The 21,393-nt window shown below is 39.8% G+C and overlaps 1 long non-coding RNA gene across 1 annotated transcript in view; it reads left to right on the forward strand.

Annotated features, from left to right (window-relative positions):
• LOC141577732 (uncharacterized) overlaps nucleotides 1-21,060 on the forward strand; it is a 43,553-nt gene extending 22,493 nt beyond the window's left edge. Inside the window, exon 2 of the long non-coding RNA XR_012507094.1 lies at nucleotides 20,682-21,060. This is a non-coding gene — a long non-coding RNA (uncharacterized LOC141577732). The remainder of the gene's footprint in view (nucleotides 1-20,681) is intronic.
• The last annotated feature ends 333 nt before the right edge of the window (nucleotides 21,061-21,393 follow it).

Raw genomic sequence — 21,393 nt, forward strand, 5'->3', positions numbered from 1 at the left:
AGAGGCAGCAATCTTGTGCCTGCAACTCTGACAGTAAAGAGCTTTACATTCTTTCTCTCTTTCCACAAAAACTTACAGCAATTTCCATGCAGATAGCCTTGTAGCAGCTGAACCATCTGTGGCACCACGAGAGAAAGAAGTCAGTTGTCTGTACTGAGCTCATGACTATGTTAGTTGAGTGAATTAGATTCTTCCATAGTCAGTCCTTGAACAAAACTAGCATCCAAGCTGGTTTGAAGAGGGCGTAGTATTGGCGACCACTGGCCAAAATTGCCAGCAGCTTTATTTTCCTCAGAAAGGCCTGGTTCCCTTCATTTTTAACTCCCTCTTATTATTCCTTGGTGATTTTTATTGTTTTGGAGTCACTCTCTACCACACATAATGAGTACTGTTAACCATATGGGATTAGCCACCTAAATTCCCAGGGAACAGAGAGTGGGTGTGAATATTTTTGTACACCTGCTGTATTACTGCCTTCATGCTGCCTCAGATTATTAGAGTAATTTCACCAAGAATTCCCCAAGCTACTGATATCTCAGGAATTACTCTACTTCTAATAGGAAGCTCATTAACTCTGAGGAAAAATACATTAAAGTATTATTTCACGAGTGCTGTATTGACTTAAAATGTACATATATATACACACACACATATATACACACATACATACATACACACGTACACACTTTGATCTAGTACAGAAAAACCTTAATCTGGTTTTTGATAATCTGTGAGGGTTTTAAAATCTTGGTGTGTTTCCTAACATCACTCAAAGCATTTGGTCTCCCAGTCCAGTGAAAACATACACAGCGTGAATTCCTAACTTTTTTGCTATCTATGCAGTTGACCTTGTATCCAATTAAGAAGGCAACAAGACTAGTGTTTTGCACAAAGTTAGTTTCCTAATACTTTTGATTTGTTTGTTGACTGCTTTATCATTTCAGTTCCCAAAAAGGGTTTCTAGATTTTTAAAAACAAAATTTTCAGATCACTGAACTAGTAACCTTTTACACAGTTCACCTTGGTACCTTATCACTCAAGTTTTCCAGTTGTATCTTTAGATTACCATCTCACATAGTAAGGAAAAGGTTTTAATGACATTTATTTACCAAGTGTTTTGAGCTCCTCAGGTAAAATTAAATACCTCATCAAGTGAGTGATTATGTGATTTGGCCAAACTTTTGAGACATGACAGTTACATTTGCAGGCATGCTCTGCTTCACCATTTTGTTCCTCATAACCTTGTGGATTCACCTAGCCCTGTGTTAGGCCCTGCAAATTTAGGTAGCCCCAGACTGAGAAACCCTGATTTGTTTGCTAAAGAGTATCCAGATTTTTTTTTAAAATACTTTTTAAAAACCTGTGGTAAGAACACTTAACATGAGATCTATACTCTTAGATTTTTAGATACATAATACAGTACTGTTGACTATAGGTATAGATCTTGAGAACATATTTGTCTTGTGTAACTGACACATACCCACTGAATAATAACTCTATTTCCCTCTCTGTCCAGCCTCTGGCAACCACCATTCTACTCCCTGCTTCTATGAGTTTGACTATTTCAGATTCCTCATGTAAGCAGAATTATAAAGTCTTTGTCCTTCCATGACTGCCTTATATCACTGACCATCACGTCCTTAGAGTTCATCTGTGCTGTCCCATATGGTAGGATTCCCTTCAAGGCTGAACAATTTTCCTTTGCATGCACACATCACATTTTTTTAATCCACTTATCTGTTAATAGACCTTCAGTTTGTTTCCACAGCTCTACTATTGTGAATAATGCTGCAGTGAACATCAGATTGCAAATATCTCTTAGGATCCTTACTTCAATTATTTTGACTAAATACCCAGAGTGGGATTGCTGGATCAGAGTAGTTCTAGTTTTAATTTTTTGAGAAGCCTCCATATCATTTTCCATAGCACATCCACCATTTTTACATTCCCACCAACAGTAGACAAGGGTTCCCATTTCTCTACATCCTCATCAACACTTACTACCTTTTCTTTTTTGATAGTAGCCCCCCTAACAAGTATGAGGAGATATCTCATTGTGGTTCTGACTTGCATGTCCTTGGTGGTTAGTGAGGTTGAACTTATTTTTCTATACCTACTGGCCATTTATGTCTTCTTTGGAGAAATGTCAAGTCCTTTGCCTATTTCTTAAAATGAGTTTTTTATTCTATTGGATTGTAGGAGTTGAAGGTCCAGACTTCATATTCAATGAGCTAAGTTCCTGGGATAACGTTTTTTATATACTTAATACTCTGTTGGTGCCATTTAAGTGAACACCAGGGAATTTTTTTTTTCCCCAAAATATTGGTGTTAGGGGCAAAGTTAAGTCCTGTGTTAGTTTTTGTAAATTTTAAGTAATTGTATTATCTGTTATACCTTGATTCTCATTAGCATATAAAGTCAATATACAAAACCCTCCCGGGATGGCCGTGGAGGTTTCCCACTCAGATTTGCCTTAAATACAGACCTTGTTGCTCAGTTTTGAGGAGTGCAGTTCATTGAGAGCCTCCAGCTGCAGCACCTTTGGGAGCCACTGTAGCATTTAAGCCAAGGCAAGGCTTTCCTTAGACAGCCCTGGCCCATGACTGACCACAGCAAGTCCCCCAAATCCTGGCCATTCTGCCTCATGAAGGACTCCTCTATGGGCAGGGTGTCTTTATGACAGAGCTCCCTGACTCAGCAGCTGAAACTTTCTCAGAGCTACCCAGTAGTCTCCTCTGACCTAATCCTCCTCCCCTTCCCCCTCTCCTTTCACAGGTTTCAAACCTCTGTCATTATCAAGTCTTTCCCCACCTACTCCTGCTCCCTCTCCATTATCTTGCAAAGGTATTATTCCAATAAATCTCTGTACTTCTTCCTCCATCTTATGGTCTGCTTCCCAGATGACTTAACCAGCACACCTCCCTTGAGTCCCAAATCCCTCTTTAGCTGTGGCCCCATTTCTCTGTTCTGCTCTGCAGGAGAACTTCGCACAAGAGCCATCTCACACTGTGGTTTCTACTTCCTACTTCCTGCTTACTGATAAACCCCCATCTGTCTGTCTTCTATTACCAATGTTCCACTTGAAAAATTTTCTCCATAGAGAAAAGACAGCAACCTATCTGCATGTTACAAATCCAATGGATACTTTCCTGTCATCTTATTTTGTCTCTCAGGGACATTTGGTATTTTTAAGGGGATGGAAACTACTTTTCATTTGCAAATCAAGCCAGTATCAGATCCTAATTAAGAATATGGCCTTGGGAATTAGATAGCTTTGAGTTGAGTCCTAGACCTGCCACTTTAGGAGCTGTGTGAACTTAGGCAAAATGGTTAACTCACTGTGTCTTCATTTCTGTCCCTGTAAAATGGGGGTAATAATAGCACAGACCTCTTGAAATTCTGAGGATTAAGTTGGTTTAAGGCAATTAAAACAGCATTTGGCATAAGAATTGCTGGCAATCATAGATAGTATTCAATGACACATTCTTTTGGTTTTTCTTCTACTTTTGAGTGTTCTACCTCCATTCTTCTTTGCAAGTTCCTTCTTATGAGACCTCTAAATGTTGGAATGCTACAGAACTTGCTCAGGTGCCCACTTTTCTAGCTATCCTTTCTCCTAGCCCAGTGGATTTATATACCACCTAGATACCAGCAGATCCTAAATATCCATGACCAACAACATCTGACATTTCTACTTGGATATTATAAATATGTCAAGTTTAACATATCAAAAACAGAACTCCTGATAACTCCCCAGTTTGTCAAAACCTGTGCTAGGTTTCTCCTCCTCCAGCAATTTGCCTTGTTTATTCAAGCTTAAAATCTAGGTGTCTGATTTCTCCTTTTCTCCTTCTCTCTACTACCACCAGTTTGGTCTTAACCTCTCTCGTGGATTGTGGAAACTGCCACCAGCCTGGGCTCCTAGTTTTCACTTTTGTTACCCTCTGCAGCAATTCAGCACATAATTGCCAAGTTTATCATTTTAATATGTAGTCAAATTATGCCACTCTGTTTCTTAAAATCCTTCTTTGGCTTCTGACTGAATTTGGAATAAAATCTAAACATTTTCCTTTGGGCCACATAGCACTATATATTCTGGTTCCTGCCTACTTTATGTATCATCTCCTCCAAGGTTTATTTGTTGGGCTCCCAACCATACTGGTCTACCCACTGGTGTTTAAAGATGCTAAATTCTTATGTCCCTTGGGGGCCTTGGGTTTGCTCTCCCCTCTCAATACAATGCTCTTTGTTGGCTTTTTACCTGGCTGGTTCCTTCAGTTCAAATGTCAGGTTTCAGCTCAGATGGCACTGCCTCTGAGAAGCCTCCCCTGACGAGCTTTTTAAAGGAACATCTTCTACCCTTGCTCATTATTCTTCAGCCCTTTCTAGAACTCTTAAAAATCAGATTATCTTGGCTGTTTGTTTATTATCAGAATTTATTTTGCTTCAGGAGACAGGCCTTATTGGTCTTATTCACCTCGATATACCCACATCTAGAGCCATGCTTAATACACAGCAGGTGCTTAATAAATATTCGCTCAATTAATAAATGAATCTGGCATACAGTGAACATTTCAGCAAAAGAATGACATAACAACGATTAACAATGATTAACAGTTTAAAGGATCACACTAGACAAAAGACTGTAGGTACTTACAGCTCTTATTGTCTGCACTAGAAATTGTAGAAGTCAGGCAGATGAATAAAATATTGAAAATGTTTTAAATAGAAAGTATTTAAAAAACTAAAAAATTAAAATGCTAACATTTTTGTCATGGACTTCTATATAAATTTTGGGTTAAAGTCTATGTAGGTATTGGGGTGAAGGGGAGTTAACATTTCTTAAATACATACTATATGCCTAGAACTCCACGTAAATAAAATACATATATATATGTATTTGTCTGAATACATTTACTTTCTACCTTCATATTAGATTGATTAAAAATAAGCTATAGTATTTAAGTATAAAATCTTTGCAATACTTTATTTCCTTTTATGTTTGTAAAATATTACATAGGGAATTTATTAAGTATTATGAAAACTGGCACCTTAAACTACGAGCTTAAGAACCTATAAGGCCATTTTCCTTTGAAGGGGAGAGATAATGCATTTTACATTTTAATACATAAGTCAGAAAAAAATTATGCCAGATTTCATTGTAAGTAGACTACTTCTTTGAATATTTTTAGTGGTTACAAAAGTTAAAGGGAGGCATTTAAAATACAAAAATGACAGCTACCATCTAAACATTTGCTCTACAGAGATGATTTGCTACATACTCTACCAGTAGGACTTCAGTGAGATAGCTGACTGTCCATTTTACAGACTTTAAAAAGGCTTAGGAAAGTTGAGTAACTTGCCTAAATGTACTCACTAATGATCTCAACCAAGATTTGAATCCAGGTCACTCTGACTTCAAAGCTCTTCACCACTGTTTTGGGCTGAATGTCATATATTGAAATCCTAACCCCCAATATGATGGTATTTGGAGGTAAGGCCTTTGGGAGGTAATTAGGTTTAAATTTGGTCATGGGTGTGGGACCCTTATGATGAAATTAGTGCCCTTCTAAGAAGAGAAAGACTGATCTGTCTCTCTCTCTCTTCAGGAGCACACTCAGAGGAAAGGCCACCTTAGTACACAGCCAGAAGGTGGCTACTTATAAGCCAGAATCAGGCTCTCCCCAGGAACCAAATCTGTGAGTGCCTTGATCTTGTACTGCCCAGCCTCTAGAACTGTGAGAAATAAATTTCTCCTGTTTAAAACACCGAGTCTTTGGTATTGTCTTATGGTAGCCAAACAGACAAAGACTAGCACATTGCTAAGCTGGCTCTACAGCAGGAAAAGAAAAGTCATCTTGATGAGAAAAAGCTGAGTTCTTTACCACTCGAGCTCAAACAGTAAAACCCACAAGGGACTTTTCTCTTGGTTCAAATAACATTTTATTAGAAATTAAATTATAAAAGTATACGATGAGCTTAGTCATTAGAGACCCAGATCTCTCTCTGCAGAGTTGTGGTTGAAGCTCTGTGGGGATCCTTCAGTATATTGGACTACAGCAAACTCTCTGGGGTGCCTTGCTTTCATGAGCACTAAAAATCTGCACAAGTATTCAAGGGAAGACTTGAAAGATCCTCTGAGCTAACCCAGAGTCTGAATGTTCCTTGACTCTGCTTCCTACTAGGAGATTTTGGCTTGATCAAGTGCAGATTTTTGCTCATAGCTGGCAGCAACTGTACCTGCTGCACAGGCAGTTCTTTAAGTTCCTGGAGGGATGAAATGCCTCATCACTCAGCAGCCACTTTGGCAGACTAAAGGGTGACACTGATTGGCTCTGAACAAGTGAGTAAGAGAAACAGTGTCCAAATCTCGGGAGGAAAATATGAGAGTGAAAAAAAAAACAAAAACAAAACTCCTTTTAACCCAACTATAATCTTTCAAAGACCCTTAAAATAAATGCAAATCCATTTGTAGTGGGAAATCCAATCACTCCAATGAGGGTCCCAACAAAGCCATCCTCAGAAAAGTGACACATTATTTTATTCATTTATTCAATGTTTATCAAGCCCCTATTATGTACTGTTCTAGGCCCTTGGGATACAGCCTCAACAAAAAAGACAAATAGGTAGTGTATCAGCTGGTGATAAGGGCAAGGAAGAACAGTAACATGAAGAATATACGATGAAGAGGGAATCGGATGCTGTTTCTGCATGGCAGTCAGGGAAGGAAGGCCTATTTGATAGGAGACCTGAAAGAAATAAAGGGGCAAGCCATCTTGGATATTTGTGGAAAGAGGCTTGCAAGAGCAGGATGCTTCATAAGCCACTGGATGAAACCACAGTGGTTGGAGCAGAGAGAAGAGGGGAAAAAGGTGATGCCAGGGATAGTGAAGCCAGATAAGGTACCACCTGAAAAGCTGTGTTAGGACTTCAGCTTTACTCTGAGGGAGATGGAAAATGATGATTGGAGGATTTTCAGCAAAGGAGGAACATGATAATGGGTCACAATTTAAAGAGACCACTCTGATAAAACATAGGAAGCAAGGTAGAAGGAAGCTGAGAAGTCAGTTGGAAGCTCCTCCAGTGGATCATTTGAACCAGAATAAATGCAGTGGAGGTGGTGAGAAGTGGTCAAACCTGGATACATCTTGAAGGTTGAACTGACATGCTTTGCCAAAAGCCTGGATGGTATGACAGACCAAGAGGGTGGTTTTAAAAAGTTGGAGGAGACAACTTAATTAAGGTAAAAACTCCAAGAGTTCTCTTGTAGACCTGTTAATTTGGAGATACCCTTAGATATCCAAATGGAGTAAACAGATATAGACACCTGGAGTTCAGAAGAAAGGCTAATGCTGAAGATGTAATTTTGGGAATTGTCCCAAATAAAGAGTATAATTAAACACATGAGCCCAGAAGAGACCATCAAGGAAGCGAGGCTCAATGGTTAACAGCTAATAGTGGGGAGTGATCAGAATGTGCCATGCATTAGTCTAGGTGCTTTACTTAAATTCACTTAATCCACATAATGCTATGAGGTAGATACCATTATTCACCACTTGAGGAAACCGAGGCATAGAGAGGTTTAAGTCAACTGTCAGATCACACAGATGGATAAGTGGAAGAGGCAAGAGTCAAACACAGACCTTCTTTCTGCTTCAGTTCCCAGTGAGGGTCAGAACAAAGAACAGAAAAGAAAAGTTCAGAGTTTTGCACCATTTAAATTCTAAACTCTTATTTATCAACACCAGAATATGGAAGACTCAAACGAGTTCTGAAAAACAAAGCACGCACATACACGCATGAATATCAAACAAACCCTCCCTTAAAAGAAAGGCAAACAACCTCAGGAAAGAGATGAAGATGCTTTTTATATTTTATTCAATTTACCCAATTCCACCTATAGATTGTAAGATGCTTTTCAGTTTTAGAGATCTAAAAGGAGAAAAAAATATGTGTCTTAGGATTGATGAAATACAGTGTTTTAACTTTTAACAGCAGTCTGGTTTGTTTTGTTGACTGAGTTCTAAGCATTTTTTTGCCAGAAATACATTGTTCTTAACGTACTCTCCATCACATTGAAACACAATGCCTCCTCTTTCATAGGAATGACTTTCTTCCTTACAAATATTTATTGGGAGCATCAGTAAAACCTACATTTTTAACCCTTGAGTTATCTTATACCCTTAGTTATCTATTGTATGTAATATTTCAGAGCGATGTTCATCATGATGGCTGATGAGGAGCCTAAGAAGCAATTTTCACATTGTTTTTTTTACTGAGCACGGGATCTTTATCTCATTCTCTTGATACCTCTAATACAGCAGGGGCTTGGTAAACTTTGCTAATCTAGTGATAAAAATTTAAGTTTGATACTCATTCCTAGTGTCAAAATATTGCCACGCACATATGCAGAATGCATATATAAAGCTCGCCTTTTGTCACTTTGAATTTTGCTGATCTGCTCAAGTGCCCATATTTATGAAAGCAAACATTACCCTGGCTTGGTAAATCTGCATATTAAGTTTCTCTATCTCAGGTGTCCCTGGACATGATCATACCAAGCATCTTACCCTAGAGAAGTCGTTGCCACCATCCAATGGCAGCAAAGAGAGCTAAACTCACTTAGCTTAATCAAAATAGTAAGGCAGACTTGGAAGACAAGCCTGACACAAAAGGACAAATACTGTGTGATTCCACTTACATGTGGTGCCAAGAATAGTCTAACTCATAGAGACAAGCAGGGTGGGAGGAATGGAGAGCTACTGTTAAGTAGGTATGGAGATCCAGTTGGGGAAGATAAAGTCCTAGAGAGGTAGCGGTGATGGTTATACAACAGTGTGAATATACTTAATGCTACTGACTTACAAAGTTAAATTTACCTTTTTAACCATTTTTATGGTTCTTCCAAGGGACATCTCTTACCTTGAGTTTCTAGAGCTCTTCCACTGAAGTACAACTAAAGGTAACTCTTGTAATCCTTTTTATAAATAGGCATTATATCAGATAAGGTTCAATCAAGGAGACAGAACACTATGAATAAGGGATTAATATGGATATGAGAGTTTACACAATTGTGAGAGAAGCTGAGGAAATAAAGGTCTGACTATGAACAATTGGAGGATTAGAGAAAAGTCAATAACAAGGTACGTTAAAGGAAGCTGTGGAAGGCTGTTGCCTCTGCACCTGACAGTGAGCCTGAAGTCACTGTAGCTGCATATGTTTTTTACAGCAAACATGTACAAGCAAAAAGTTAGGGTATTACAATGGTACATTTCTGCATTATTGGTTAAGTGGTTTTCTAAAGGCAGGCAGCAAAAGAGGTGTCTGCATCCACTTACAGATAAATGCATGTGAGCACACATTTACCACCAGGTCATGCCTCTTTTCTCCAAATGATTCTCTCACCTCCTCCAAACCTATCATCCATCCAAAATTTTAGTTTTCAGTTTATTTCAAATATGCAATTTGCCAATTGACTTGAGGATCTCTCTGAACTCAGTTAGTCACTGAACCCTGAACCTAAGGCCTGAATTTCCTTCGGCCTGGCATAGGGAAGGGCTCTTTTGGACTCATTAGGCTATTTGCCCCTGGGCAGTTTACCTGAAACGTTACCACCTGCTGGGAGAATCTGAGCGGATGCTTGAGAAAATCTCAAACAAAATGCCCCAGGGTTAGGGTGGGGGATTCAAATACAGGAAAACACAGTTTAACATCTTTTTCTCCTAGTAGTGCAACCAAAGGAAAGGGCACATAGCTTTGCTGGCCAGAGGACTTGGGCCCAGTCCCTGGCCCTGCCTTGAATACCCATGTAGTTTTATGCGAGTTATTTCTCTGATCTTAGCCTCCTTATCTATAAAATCGGGAACATCATTATCTATTTTTTTTTAGTCACTGTGAATGTAGATACTAAAAAAATCCTGTTTCTTTCCCTTCCCCTGCATGACCAGCAAGAGTTTGGATCTTGAGACTGGACAAGACAGTCTATATATGGAGATGGCTTTGCCTGTGATCCTCTGGCAGAAAGTGTGACATCTGTGGTACTGAGGACCATGTAGTATCATGGAGAAAAAGCAAGTGGTTATTTAAAACCCAACTATAGCTACTTTGGCTATATGGAGTGACAAAACTCTTATCAGTAGAAATCAATCAATGCAGTTCCCGTCCCTGAAGAGTCTCTCATGGAGGAGCAGAATAAAAGGAAGTCTAGCATCTCAATGGTGCTGATAAAAGGGAAAAGCAGGAGTAAAGAGCCCACTGTTTAGGCTAGCAGGTTGACGTGTTTTTGGTTATTCGATGGTGGAGAGTGTAACGGCTTTGCATAATCAAGTGAAGGAAGAGAAATTTGAGGAAAGCGTTGAAGAAGAGGCACTCTAAGGCTAACTCCATAAATCCCCTTGTCATTCTCAAACCTTTAATAAAGTGTTCTACTCATTCGTATAACTAGTATGGTGTTTCAGGGAAGAAATCAAGGAAGAAGTATTGTATTTTGCCTCGGGGTGATGTGGTACGGTACAGACATAGCCCTTGGGGGGAACATCACAGTCCATCACAAATTTAGAAGAAGCAGGTCAGAGTCAGTGTCCACTAGGAAAAGCACGCACCATCCTTACGCTCTCCCCCTTTCCCCTGTAAGAATTGCTACAGAAACCGGGAAAAGTGGAGTTCCCATCACTTTCGGGATAAGGTTCAAATCCATTGCATTTAAATTGAAAAAGACGATGAACCTCAACTGATTCCTGGGGTACCGCAGTGGTCACGGGCTGGGATATAGGTAGGAAGGGGCCCCATGCAAGCTCTGATACCATCATCTCTGATGGCATCTTTTGTCGTCCTCAGGGATGGCAAAACAAGGCTATCAGTCTGCAGTCCACTTCTCACAGAGGAAGGATCAAGCCACCTCTGGAGAAAAGAGCTCTTCCTGTCAAGTTTTTGTTATGTACTTACACATAAAGCATAATTCTGGTTTCTTAAAGGGAACTGAGTTCACAAGAGAAAATTCATCAAAATTTCCTTTGGAAATATTTGTCAGCTGCCAAGATGCATATTTTAGACATGAGCTCCCAGTTTGGATAGAGACAGAGAGATTCATAACTTCATTAAAGATCCTGTCTTATTTCATGGAGACAAAGGAAAAGGTGTGTAAGGAGACAGGCTTGTTTTTAGACATAGTTTCAATGTAAAGGTAGATAAATTACCCTATTCATTACATTCCCTTTCATGGTTTGCTTTTTTTTTTTTTCTTTTTAACTGCCTAGAAGCTTGTTCCTTCAATTTGCTACAATTTAATCACTGACTTAATTATTTAAAACTTACAGACCCTCAGATGAATATCTAAGTTAGATGGCATTTTTGTTTCAGGACTCATTTTTAAAAAATAGGTTACTATTTTGATATTAGTCAAGCAAATTCAGGTGTACTTGAGTTATTTCCCCTACAGAATTACAGTAACTTATCTTCCAGCTTTCCAGTTAGCTATTTGAAAGGAAAATAGCTGTGCTAAGGGTAACTCTTAGAAGAGAATTGGTTCTCAGTAAATAAATTGAAGACTGAATAAACCAACAAATGAATCAATGAATAAATGAACTTAAGAACATATCAAGAATTGGCCTACTTCAAAGGAATAAGCCAAATGCTCCCAGCTTATATAGGTTAACAGTCCATTCTCTACCGACCTTTTGAACCACCTCCTCCCCATGGACAACATCCCCACCACCAACAGCATGAGTGTACACATGCCCCCTTCCCCACTCCACACGCCAGTGTGTTTGTATAAATGTTTGTCCAGGTAAGAGGGTACTTAAAAATTTTAGGTCAGTTGTCTTAGATTTACAGCTTGAAGTCTGAGAAAGGACAGGGAGACTCTCCCCACCCCGTTCAACTGCTTCCTTGTTTACGAAGCATGATGGAATGAAAGAATAAGTGAATACTCAACTCAGGCTACCCCTCTCTTCCATCTGACCTCTCTTGACTATGCCAAAGGATTTCTGTTAATTAGTATAAAAGAGAGACTTTGAGTTTTAATAAGACATGCACCCTTAACTATATCATTATTTTTTTTTCACAAAAGGGATGTTGAAGATTACATTTATGCAACTTTAATAGAGATCAAATAAAAGTCCTCTTTCCTCCCTACCTTCGTTCAACAAATTTTCTTTGTGGAAACGTGTTTGTGACTGAAGAACTACAGCACACCGCCCAGATCTAGAATGAACCCTGTGCTGTGAACTTGTGATATTTCTTCATTCTTGTGACTATCAAAAGATACTATATGTAGACTAATGGAATTGTAAAGGTTAATGTTCATTTTGTTACCTGAATAAGATGTTAAAGTTGCTAATACCTGAAAATTATTGAGCCTCTATTAAGGTTTACATATTCAATCTTGAGTGGCTTTGCAGTTTTCTTTCAATCTATTGGTACAGTGGATATATATGCAGTCAGACCACTTGCCATCAAGGTTACGAAACAGCAGAGGAGTGCAGGGGCTGCAGCTGTCATGGGTACGTGAGCAGAAGACCAAAGACTCCTATAATGTTTAAGACTAAAGTGTATACAAGAATATAGCTGGAAGTTGGTCATTTCAATAACCAAATTAAACAAAAATCCTAAATATTTGTGATAATTTAAAAAGACTCCATCTACTTAAGATCAAAGGATTAGTGCAGATTAATATAAAAGAACAAAAGACAAAGGTGTTGACATTTGCAGGTTGGCCCAAGTTAAGTTCCAAGTCCCAGTGTCTAAAGGTGAACTCTGATTCTTTCCTGGTTTCTCTGCATTGTTTGGAATCAGAATTGCCTAAATACCATGAGTAATATGGAAGTTCTCTGAAGGGTAAGTTAGTGCCCTGATTAACACTTTCTGATAACTCAACTGGAAACACTGAGAAACTTTGCTAGGGCAGTTTCTCAGAGACGGGAGGGATATGCAGAGTCACTCTGCTTGGAACTTCATCAGTTTATTCCTAAATCCTGGCAGAATGAATTCAGCACTTGCTTGGTCATTGCTCTTGCCTTTTCATGCTTAAGAAACCAGGCCTCATCCCTAAATAGCCACTGTGATCCTCCTTAACACCACAATGCACCTTCTTCATTATGCTCCCCATTTCAAACTCTACAGAATATTCTACTCACAATATTTCTAAAAGATGACAGAGTATGCTATGCTCTTCTTGGAAAATACTCTTGCACTTTTGTGGTTATGGCTTATGAAGATTCCATTGATATTTCTGTATGTTCCCTCTCTTACGAGGCTGGTGTTTGGATAAGGTTTTATCGCATGGGCTCTGGTGATTACCAGTAATACAAATTGTATTAGTGCAGCATGTGCTATTTATCATATTCCTATGTAGAGTAGCTCAAAGCATTTTAGACATTCCCTTCTTCAGGTCAAAATGCCTTCATGTATTACCACTGGCTTATTTTTATCTAGTTTATTTTCATTATTGAAATACCTACATAGTCGTAACATTTAAATAATTTCTTATAAAAAGAAAATGGTGAAAATAAAAAGGCCAGGGTTCACACGTTCTCTTTGGAGTCACTTAATAGAGTGCTTAACCTTGGGGCCCCAGTCAATTCTATCCTGGCCTTGCATCACCATTATTAGATGGCCAAATAAATTATGTTTTAAACCAAGGCTAAGAAAAAATAATTGTAAATGAACAACTGAAACTACAAATTAGTGAAAAGAGCACCAAATTATAACTATGTATTAGCTTGATTTCAAACTAATGTTACGGTTCTTTAGCTTTTTCTTGAGTTAGGATCCATATTTTTTTAAAGTACATCTTAATTACCCTTCTGTACCTAGAGCACCAAAACCAAGTCACAGAGAAGGAGTTCTACTACAACACATTTCAAGAAAATGACATCTGGGATAATTTAAAGTGAATTTTGGGTGTGTAGAACAGAGACGTTTTGGTCCCCTGGAAAGGTCAATTTTTTCTGATTCAGTAATAAGAATTAAAATTAATAAATTCCAGTAGATGAAGTTCTTTAATAAACTGCAGAAGACCTCCTAGAAGTCCTTCCCTTACTTTTGTGTGAGATTATAGATCTTTGGAAAAGGTTCTACTAGAGTTTTAAAACACTATTAATAAAGTCAAGGTGTCCTTTCTTTTTTACTGCAGGTTTTTAGACCTTCAGCTCCTTAAATAAAGTTCATGTGAATATTAGAGTCTAATAATGCTGCCTTGCTTAAAATTTGTTCTCAATTTATAGCTAGAAATAATTAGAAGTCTTCATTTTAAATCATTCACAAATGGACAGATATGGACAAATCCTTGAATGACATTTTCTAAGAACTTTCTATTTAAATAAGAGGAACAGTGTAGATCACGTCATTTGCTTGACATTCGTAGTGGTAACATCCCTTTGCTGTAAACTATGGCTTTTGGTTTTCTGCAGACAGAGTTGCAGAGTGATTAGAATGTGCTTGTTTAAAAATAAGAACCCTGACCCAAGAAGTTAAAGAACTAAAGTGCTAAAATTCATTCTAAATCATGCTAATGCCTGGTTAAACTGGATGCCTTCAACTTCTTCAGCTGTTAATCTATGTTTGGTTTTCTGTCGTAGTACCTCTTGCGTCCATTCTCCATTTCCTGGGTCTCTGAACTAGTCCTCAGGGACTCTGGAGCATATTAGGTTTGCCACTAACTATAGGACCTTGGGGAAGTCCTGTAGTGATACGGATGCTCTGTGAATGCCCTCAGATGGAGAATGTGAGAGCGAAGGGGGAATAAACTATACCTAACAAGCCTGTCCTCGAGAATGTCATTCCACTACCATTCCAGCTCAGTCCCCTCTTGTCCCGGCTGATCTGTCTACCTCCAATCTGACCTCTAGCATTTAAAGTTGTTTCTAGAAATTCAATCACTTTTGACTCGGGGGAAATCTTTATCTTCATTTACTGTTTAAAGTCAAAACTGTCTCTTGACTTTTTTTTTTTTCACCCCACAGATATTTCCACCTGTTTCCAAACTTGAGTAAAACCACTGTGAAAGTTGGAGCTATTCTTACACTTCTTGGCAGAAGTCTATGCAGGCAACTGGTCTTGTTGGCCAGAGATTCCTTAGTTACAGCCATAGGTAATCCATTTCCTTCTTGGCTGTTAGGGAAGGGCTTGGTTAGCCAATCTAACAAATTCCACGCCCCACCCCCTGCTTGCCTGGGTTAGTCCTCCTGCCTGAGGCTTCTTGCCAGGTTGTACTGAAAGCGATCAAGTTACTTTGGCAGTGGCAAGGGCACAATGCTGTTTATCTGCTATCCACTCCACAAGTGGGTTTTCTTTTCTACATCAAAAGTTCTGCTTCCCTTGACTCTTACTCGCTCTTTCCACTGCCCCCTACCCCAAGAAATCTACCACTTCTCCCATCTGTTTATAATGAATTGATGAATGTTACAATTTTCATCAATTTTACCTCCCTGTTCCCAGTAACACATCACTGAATTTCACATAAATTGGTAAGACAACTTCAGCAGCAAATGCAATAAGCTTAAAAAAAACCAAAAACCTTAAACATTAGAGCAATAGGAATGGAAATACTTTGGAAAAGTTAGACATTTACAATTTTCACAAATATTGAAACAATGCATTTCATTTTAGTCATAGAGTTTCACTTAAAAATTGATGCCTTCTTATGATTATCTTTGCTGGGATTAGTATATGAAAAGAACCTGTGAAGAAGTAAAATCTAAGCTATGTCAAGGTACATTTGGCCACAAGAATGATTCATCTTCATGAATTCTGTGTGTATTAAAGAGTTCAGTTGGGTGGCCAGGTGATTGGTAGGAGTGGGGCATTTACCTGGGAGGACCTGGAAAGCTTTTTACAGTGTCAACAGGCTTGTTGTTAAGCAGCAAGTTGGCAAACATAGGAAGGTTGTCATTAAACAATGTTGGGATTCAGAACTGTTGACGTTTATTTGCTTTTCGACTCTTCAACAGCTCGTGGAACTATCCAAGCTATCTAAAAAGAAAACGCACATGCATCATTGCACTCTTTCTCTCTCTCTTCTTAAAGCTCTTGGCAACCCTAAAACAGGGTGAAACAATCCTTTAGGGCAAGGGCTTTTTCACATGGGTATTCATAAGTGGGCTTTCAAGAGTTCATGAACTCCTGCAAATATATGTGGCATTTGCTGTATAATTATGTGTATATATAGAGTCTCCTGTTTGGGTGGAGTGGGAGGGTCACACATCTTTTATTAGATTTTTTAAAGGTGTCTGTGAAACAATACAGTTTACAAACCGTGGCTCTGGGGTCTAAACGGAACAGCTTTAATAATGTAGGTGAGGAAGCAGAGAAACACTGGCGCAGTGCCTGCTCTTCCCCTACACAATTTTTAAAAGCATGGCCACCTAGGTAGTCATGGATGTAAGAGATGGAAAACCCTGGTCACTGCTGCAAAGTAAAACTAGTAGTTTGGGAGCAACTGAGTGGAGAGAGAGAGAGAAAATTAATATAGCCCCTCGGAAAAAAGGCATCAGGATGCCCTCATCTTATTCATTTAGGCAGGAGTATCTAGCTTCTGGTATTCATTGGAAAACTGCTTTCTAAGGGTCTCTCGCACCAACTCCACTCAGGTGCTAATGGGTTCAGGATCTATTTGCTGCGTGCTTGGCTCATTGCGCAGCTGTGAGAATTTTATGCAGGAACCTTTACACAGCCCTCTATTTGCTGAGTTAAGACAAACTGATGGATCAGGAATTGTGCTGCTCCACCCCCAAATCCGGATACTTTCCTCAAATCCCGTTATGGTAGCAGACTTCAGAAATGGCAACCTAACATCTAGGATTCTATTATCTTATTTCTGCTTATTTCACAGCAAGGGAACAGAAGAGATGCTTCTTTCCAAACTGGATCGCCACTGTTGACTGTTCCTTCCTCATTCACCGGGTGGCTCCACACCCGTCCACCATGTGAAAACAATGAGCTTTACCCCGGCTTCCCTCCAAGACAGGCCTCTTCATTACAGAATTTTTGTTTACTTCATGGTTTCTTAGGTCAGAGAAAAATTGGTGAAAAACCTGTACGCTGCTGTGGGTTTATGGCTCCTTTGTAGGACTGTGCTTCATTTACCTGGTTTCCTAAAGACTTTGTCCTGCTGGTGTCTTATCAGCTTCACTCCCCAGAATCTATCAGCCAGTGACTATTGGGCTGTTCCCCTTCCGCACAAACCCTGGCCCCTCGCCTGCCTTTTTTTTTTTTTTTTTTTTTTTTTTGAGGTGGGAACTCAAAATCAACCTCCTTTGAAGCTTAAGATAGCATTCTTAAAATGGGTTATTTTGCTTCCTAGTATCCTTCCAGATAACTACACGCACACACCCAAACTCCATTTCCCCAGAACGTGAAATTTTGTCATCAAAAAGTCATTATCATAGTTAATTGGCAACCTCCCTGCCTCAGCAGTGCGGAATGTGTTAGTATTTTAAATATGTATTTCTGTACTGATGCTATCATATTTTTTCCTTAAGTCTAAAAATCATCCTTTAGCCTAAAAAAAGTGCTATTGAAACACAAGTACCTTGGGTATAAAATCTGGACAGTTATTTGCATATAATTGTGACAAGTAACAGTATGTGGTGAAACATAATCATATAGTCTCTAATTTTGTGGACTTCAGAGAAAATTTCTCCCACAAAAGTTGAACAGGTTTTTAACTTTTACTTTGTAAATATATCAGTTTCCTATCATTGCTACAACAAATTAGTGGTTTAAAACAGCATAAATGTATTTTCTTACAGTTCTGGAGGTCTGAAGTCCAAAATGTCATCCACTGGGCTAAAGTCAATGGGCCAGTAGGGCTGCATTCGTTCTCGGGGTGAATTCATTCCTTTGCTTTTTCCAGCGTGCAGAGACATATTCCTTGGCTCCAGAGCCCCATTCCATCTTCAAAGACAGCAGCACAACATCGAATCTCTCTGACCTACTCCTCTCCCTCTTATAGGAATTCTTGTGACTACATTGAGCCCACCTGGGTAATTCAGAAACTCTCCCCGTCACAAAAGCTTTAACTTAGTCACACCTGCAAAGTCTCTTTTGCCATGTGACATCACATATTCACAGGTTCTGGAGATGAGGATGTGGACATCCTTGGGGGCTATGATTAAGCCTACAACAATAAATTGATGGGTGTCTACACAATATAATGCTTACTCTAAAGAAGATACTTACTCTTTAGAATTTCATTAGAAATCAGTGTGGTTACTTTCATGAGACAAATTAACCGCAACCAGGTCAGAACTGTTAACTGTCAAAGAAATTCAAATGTTCCAATTCAATTCCACAAATGTGTTTTTGGAGTGAGTGTAGACTAGAACATTGAGAAAATACAACAACTCTGGGTAAAAGAAGTTGTCAAGGTAATTTCTTTCTGGGCTTTGGTTTTCTCCACAGATGTTGTGAATAAATCAGAACAAGGCTGGGGTAATGGCACCTGTGTTTCGTATTCTCCAAACTGTGCTGTAAGCTGACAAACTGTAAAAACTCTTTTCCATCCCTGTTCCCAGGAAAGGAGTTATGTAGCTAGTTTGCCCTGCGGTTCTGCCTTTTCCAACTTTTGCAACTTTATGCCTTCAGACGTATAAAACAACCGAGGCGGCCGTGCCCAGTTCTTCAGGTGGCTGATGACCCTCCCCTCCGTGTTCCCTCTCAGTGACCCCCTCCCCGCCGATGATGAGTGACGTGAGGCAAAGGTGGAGCAGGTGTGCAGTGTCTGCCCTTGGCGTGTTGAAGCCTGACTTGAAGGAGGAAACTCGACTTTTTAAATGTCTTACTGGAGAGGTGAACCAAAGGATGACAGATTCCCATAGGAAGTGCACACACACCTGTTTTTGGGGATCTGATGCTCTAGGCAGTTCTAGAAAACAAGCCCCAGAGTAAGACCATCAACAGGAGAATGCCTTTGTGCTGTTCAAAATTATTCTCAAAAGCTAAGTAGCATTTTCTGACCAGGTGCAAGAGAACTATTTTTCCCCCTTCTTCCTAAACACAAAACTAATTTTTACTACCTTCCTGGGCAGTAAATTATTCTTCTAAAATCACATTCGGATAAAATAATCTGAGAGATAATCCTGACAATTTTTAAATACTGAAATTTCTCATTCATAACCTTGGAAAACAGAATCTAAAGTATTCTGGGGATAAATATATGAAATAAGGTTTAGATACAAGTATGTAAGTTATGGTTGTGTGGGTAATAAATGTGTAGCCTACTCAGACGTTGGCATTATTAAGAAGAGAGCTACTTATCTGATATTTGTGCCCACTTTGGGCCGAGGTAGGGTTGTGTGCCGGTAAATTTATAACAACAGGCCCTCCAGGAGAAGACAGCTGTGATTTGTTAGTGTTTGTGGATTTGTTTGGTCTTAAAAAATATTCCCACCAATGCCAATTTCAAGAAATCAACCTGAAGTCACTGAAGGCAGGGATGGGATGAGAGGGCAAAATTGATTCTCCTGAGCTGGTATAGGAGAGGCTCTCCTAGGCTGGGGCAGGTATCTATAAATAGTCTGACTTAGAGGATTCATACAGATAACAACAGGGTATATTCAGAGTGATTGGACCCTGACTCTGAGGGGAGAACTACGTTTTGCTATTCCCTGAACCACAAGGATCTATCATAGGATCTGTAAGCAAGAACATAATTTCTGACCTCGGATGGTTGGGATTCTTCTTTTCCATTAATCTTTTTCTCTGTGTCCTATCCTGGTTGTCCTGAGAGTCTGCATCTTGCTTCAGGGGCCTTAGAAAAATCACAGGCAGGTCTGAATTCCCACTTATGCAGTTGACACCAAGCACACCTTTTATGTATGGAGTTTCTCCCAATTGATCTCTCTGACGGACTTGAGTTCTTTTCAATATCAGCCGAAAATACCAGATGACTGTGTGGAAACTTCCCTAGAGTACAGCTTTTAACTCTCTGACCTGAGTAGTTTGTGTGTGAGTTTTCCACTGGCTTGTATTCTCTGCATTTTCTCTGCTGTGCAGTTGTAAAATTTTTGTACTGATGTACAAGTGCCCTGCCTGCCTCTCACCCCAACCCCCAGTACTGCCCTTAGACCTGGGGAAGAGAAGCCCCTGCTCTGGGCTCCTACATCAGAGATTTGACTCCAGCCATCTGCTGTCTGTGCCCCTTTCCACTGAGTCTGTGACCCCACTTCTAAGACCGCTCTCTGGATTCCAGAATCTCCAGAGTTCCCCACCCAACAGACACTGAGCCTATTGGATCTGCACTGGCATCTTTGTCTTGTCCATCCTCCAAAGGGTAGATAGACTGTACCAGCACCTAAGATTGTGATTAAGGCTGGCTGCTGTTGTCGTGGACAGAACCGTACCTAAGGGCTACAATGCAAATTTGAACCTAGCTTTCTATGTCAAGGATGTAGGTTGGAACACATTTCATGTACACATTTGTTGGCTTAAACTTTAAAGTATTTAGACATACAGTACATGGACCTCCATTTGTACTCTTGATCCAGACCCATGGATATCGGGGCAGGCCTCCCCAAAACACAAGGTAAACAGAAAAGTGTTCTCTTTTCTCTTTTAAGTGTAGACAATCTAGGGGTAAATAAGGATGCTGTTTTGTAAGAGGGAAATATTCTAGGAAAAGAGGCATGGGGATGGGAAGTAGTTTATCAAAGTATAGAGAGCTAATGCCCCACTGTCATCGGCAGAAAGAATGTGGCCAGCCTTGTCCTGGGAGCTGCTGTGAAGACATACATCGCTACCCATTCCAGCAAGGAGACGAATCAATGGCAGCAGTCAGTCTTCGGGACAGAGCCCCAGGTGTTCCGCCTCACTGACCTCCTGACTCTCCCTCCACGTGCCCGTCACTCTCCTCCAGGTGTGCTCAGGGGAGCTAATGACTGCCCCAGGGGAGGCATTATCAGCTCGTCAGAGTCATAGACTTTGGCGTCACCCTAATCTCATCTCTTCTACTGTGGTCAGTCTGTGGTTTGCTGAAGTGAATGGACATTTTAAACTTCCTTGGGTGGGAGGAATCACGTTCTCTGTGGACTCTAGGCTGAAAATAAACATTCTCATTGTGCAGCACCATGGTCTTTTCTGTGTCCTGTCATTAACCTTCTCCTCCCAACAGCCCAGCAACAGGAGCTCCAGGTCATTGCAATAGAATTGCTGCCAACTCCGTATCAGGTAGGCGACATCTATGAACAAGGCTTTTTCAGCCAAAAAACATGGTGGGGTAGGAATCCAAGTAAAGACAAACTCTACATTGGTGTCTGTCATTTTGTGTCCTCAATAAACGGTACTTACTATAAAAATTGAGCATCGTGGCTATCTCCAAGAAGGTCCCAGTTAGTGCACATGTAATAACAGTGCTGATTTCAGTGGCAAATACTTCTTGTAGAAAGGATAGTCTAGTAT

The sequence above is a fragment of the Camelus bactrianus genome, chromosome 5 (genome assembly GCF_048773025.1).
Source record: "Camelus bactrianus isolate YW-2024 breed Bactrian camel chromosome 5, ASM4877302v1, whole genome shotgun sequence".
Classification (NCBI taxonomy): domain Eukaryota; kingdom Metazoa; phylum Chordata; class Mammalia; order Artiodactyla; family Camelidae; genus Camelus; species Camelus bactrianus.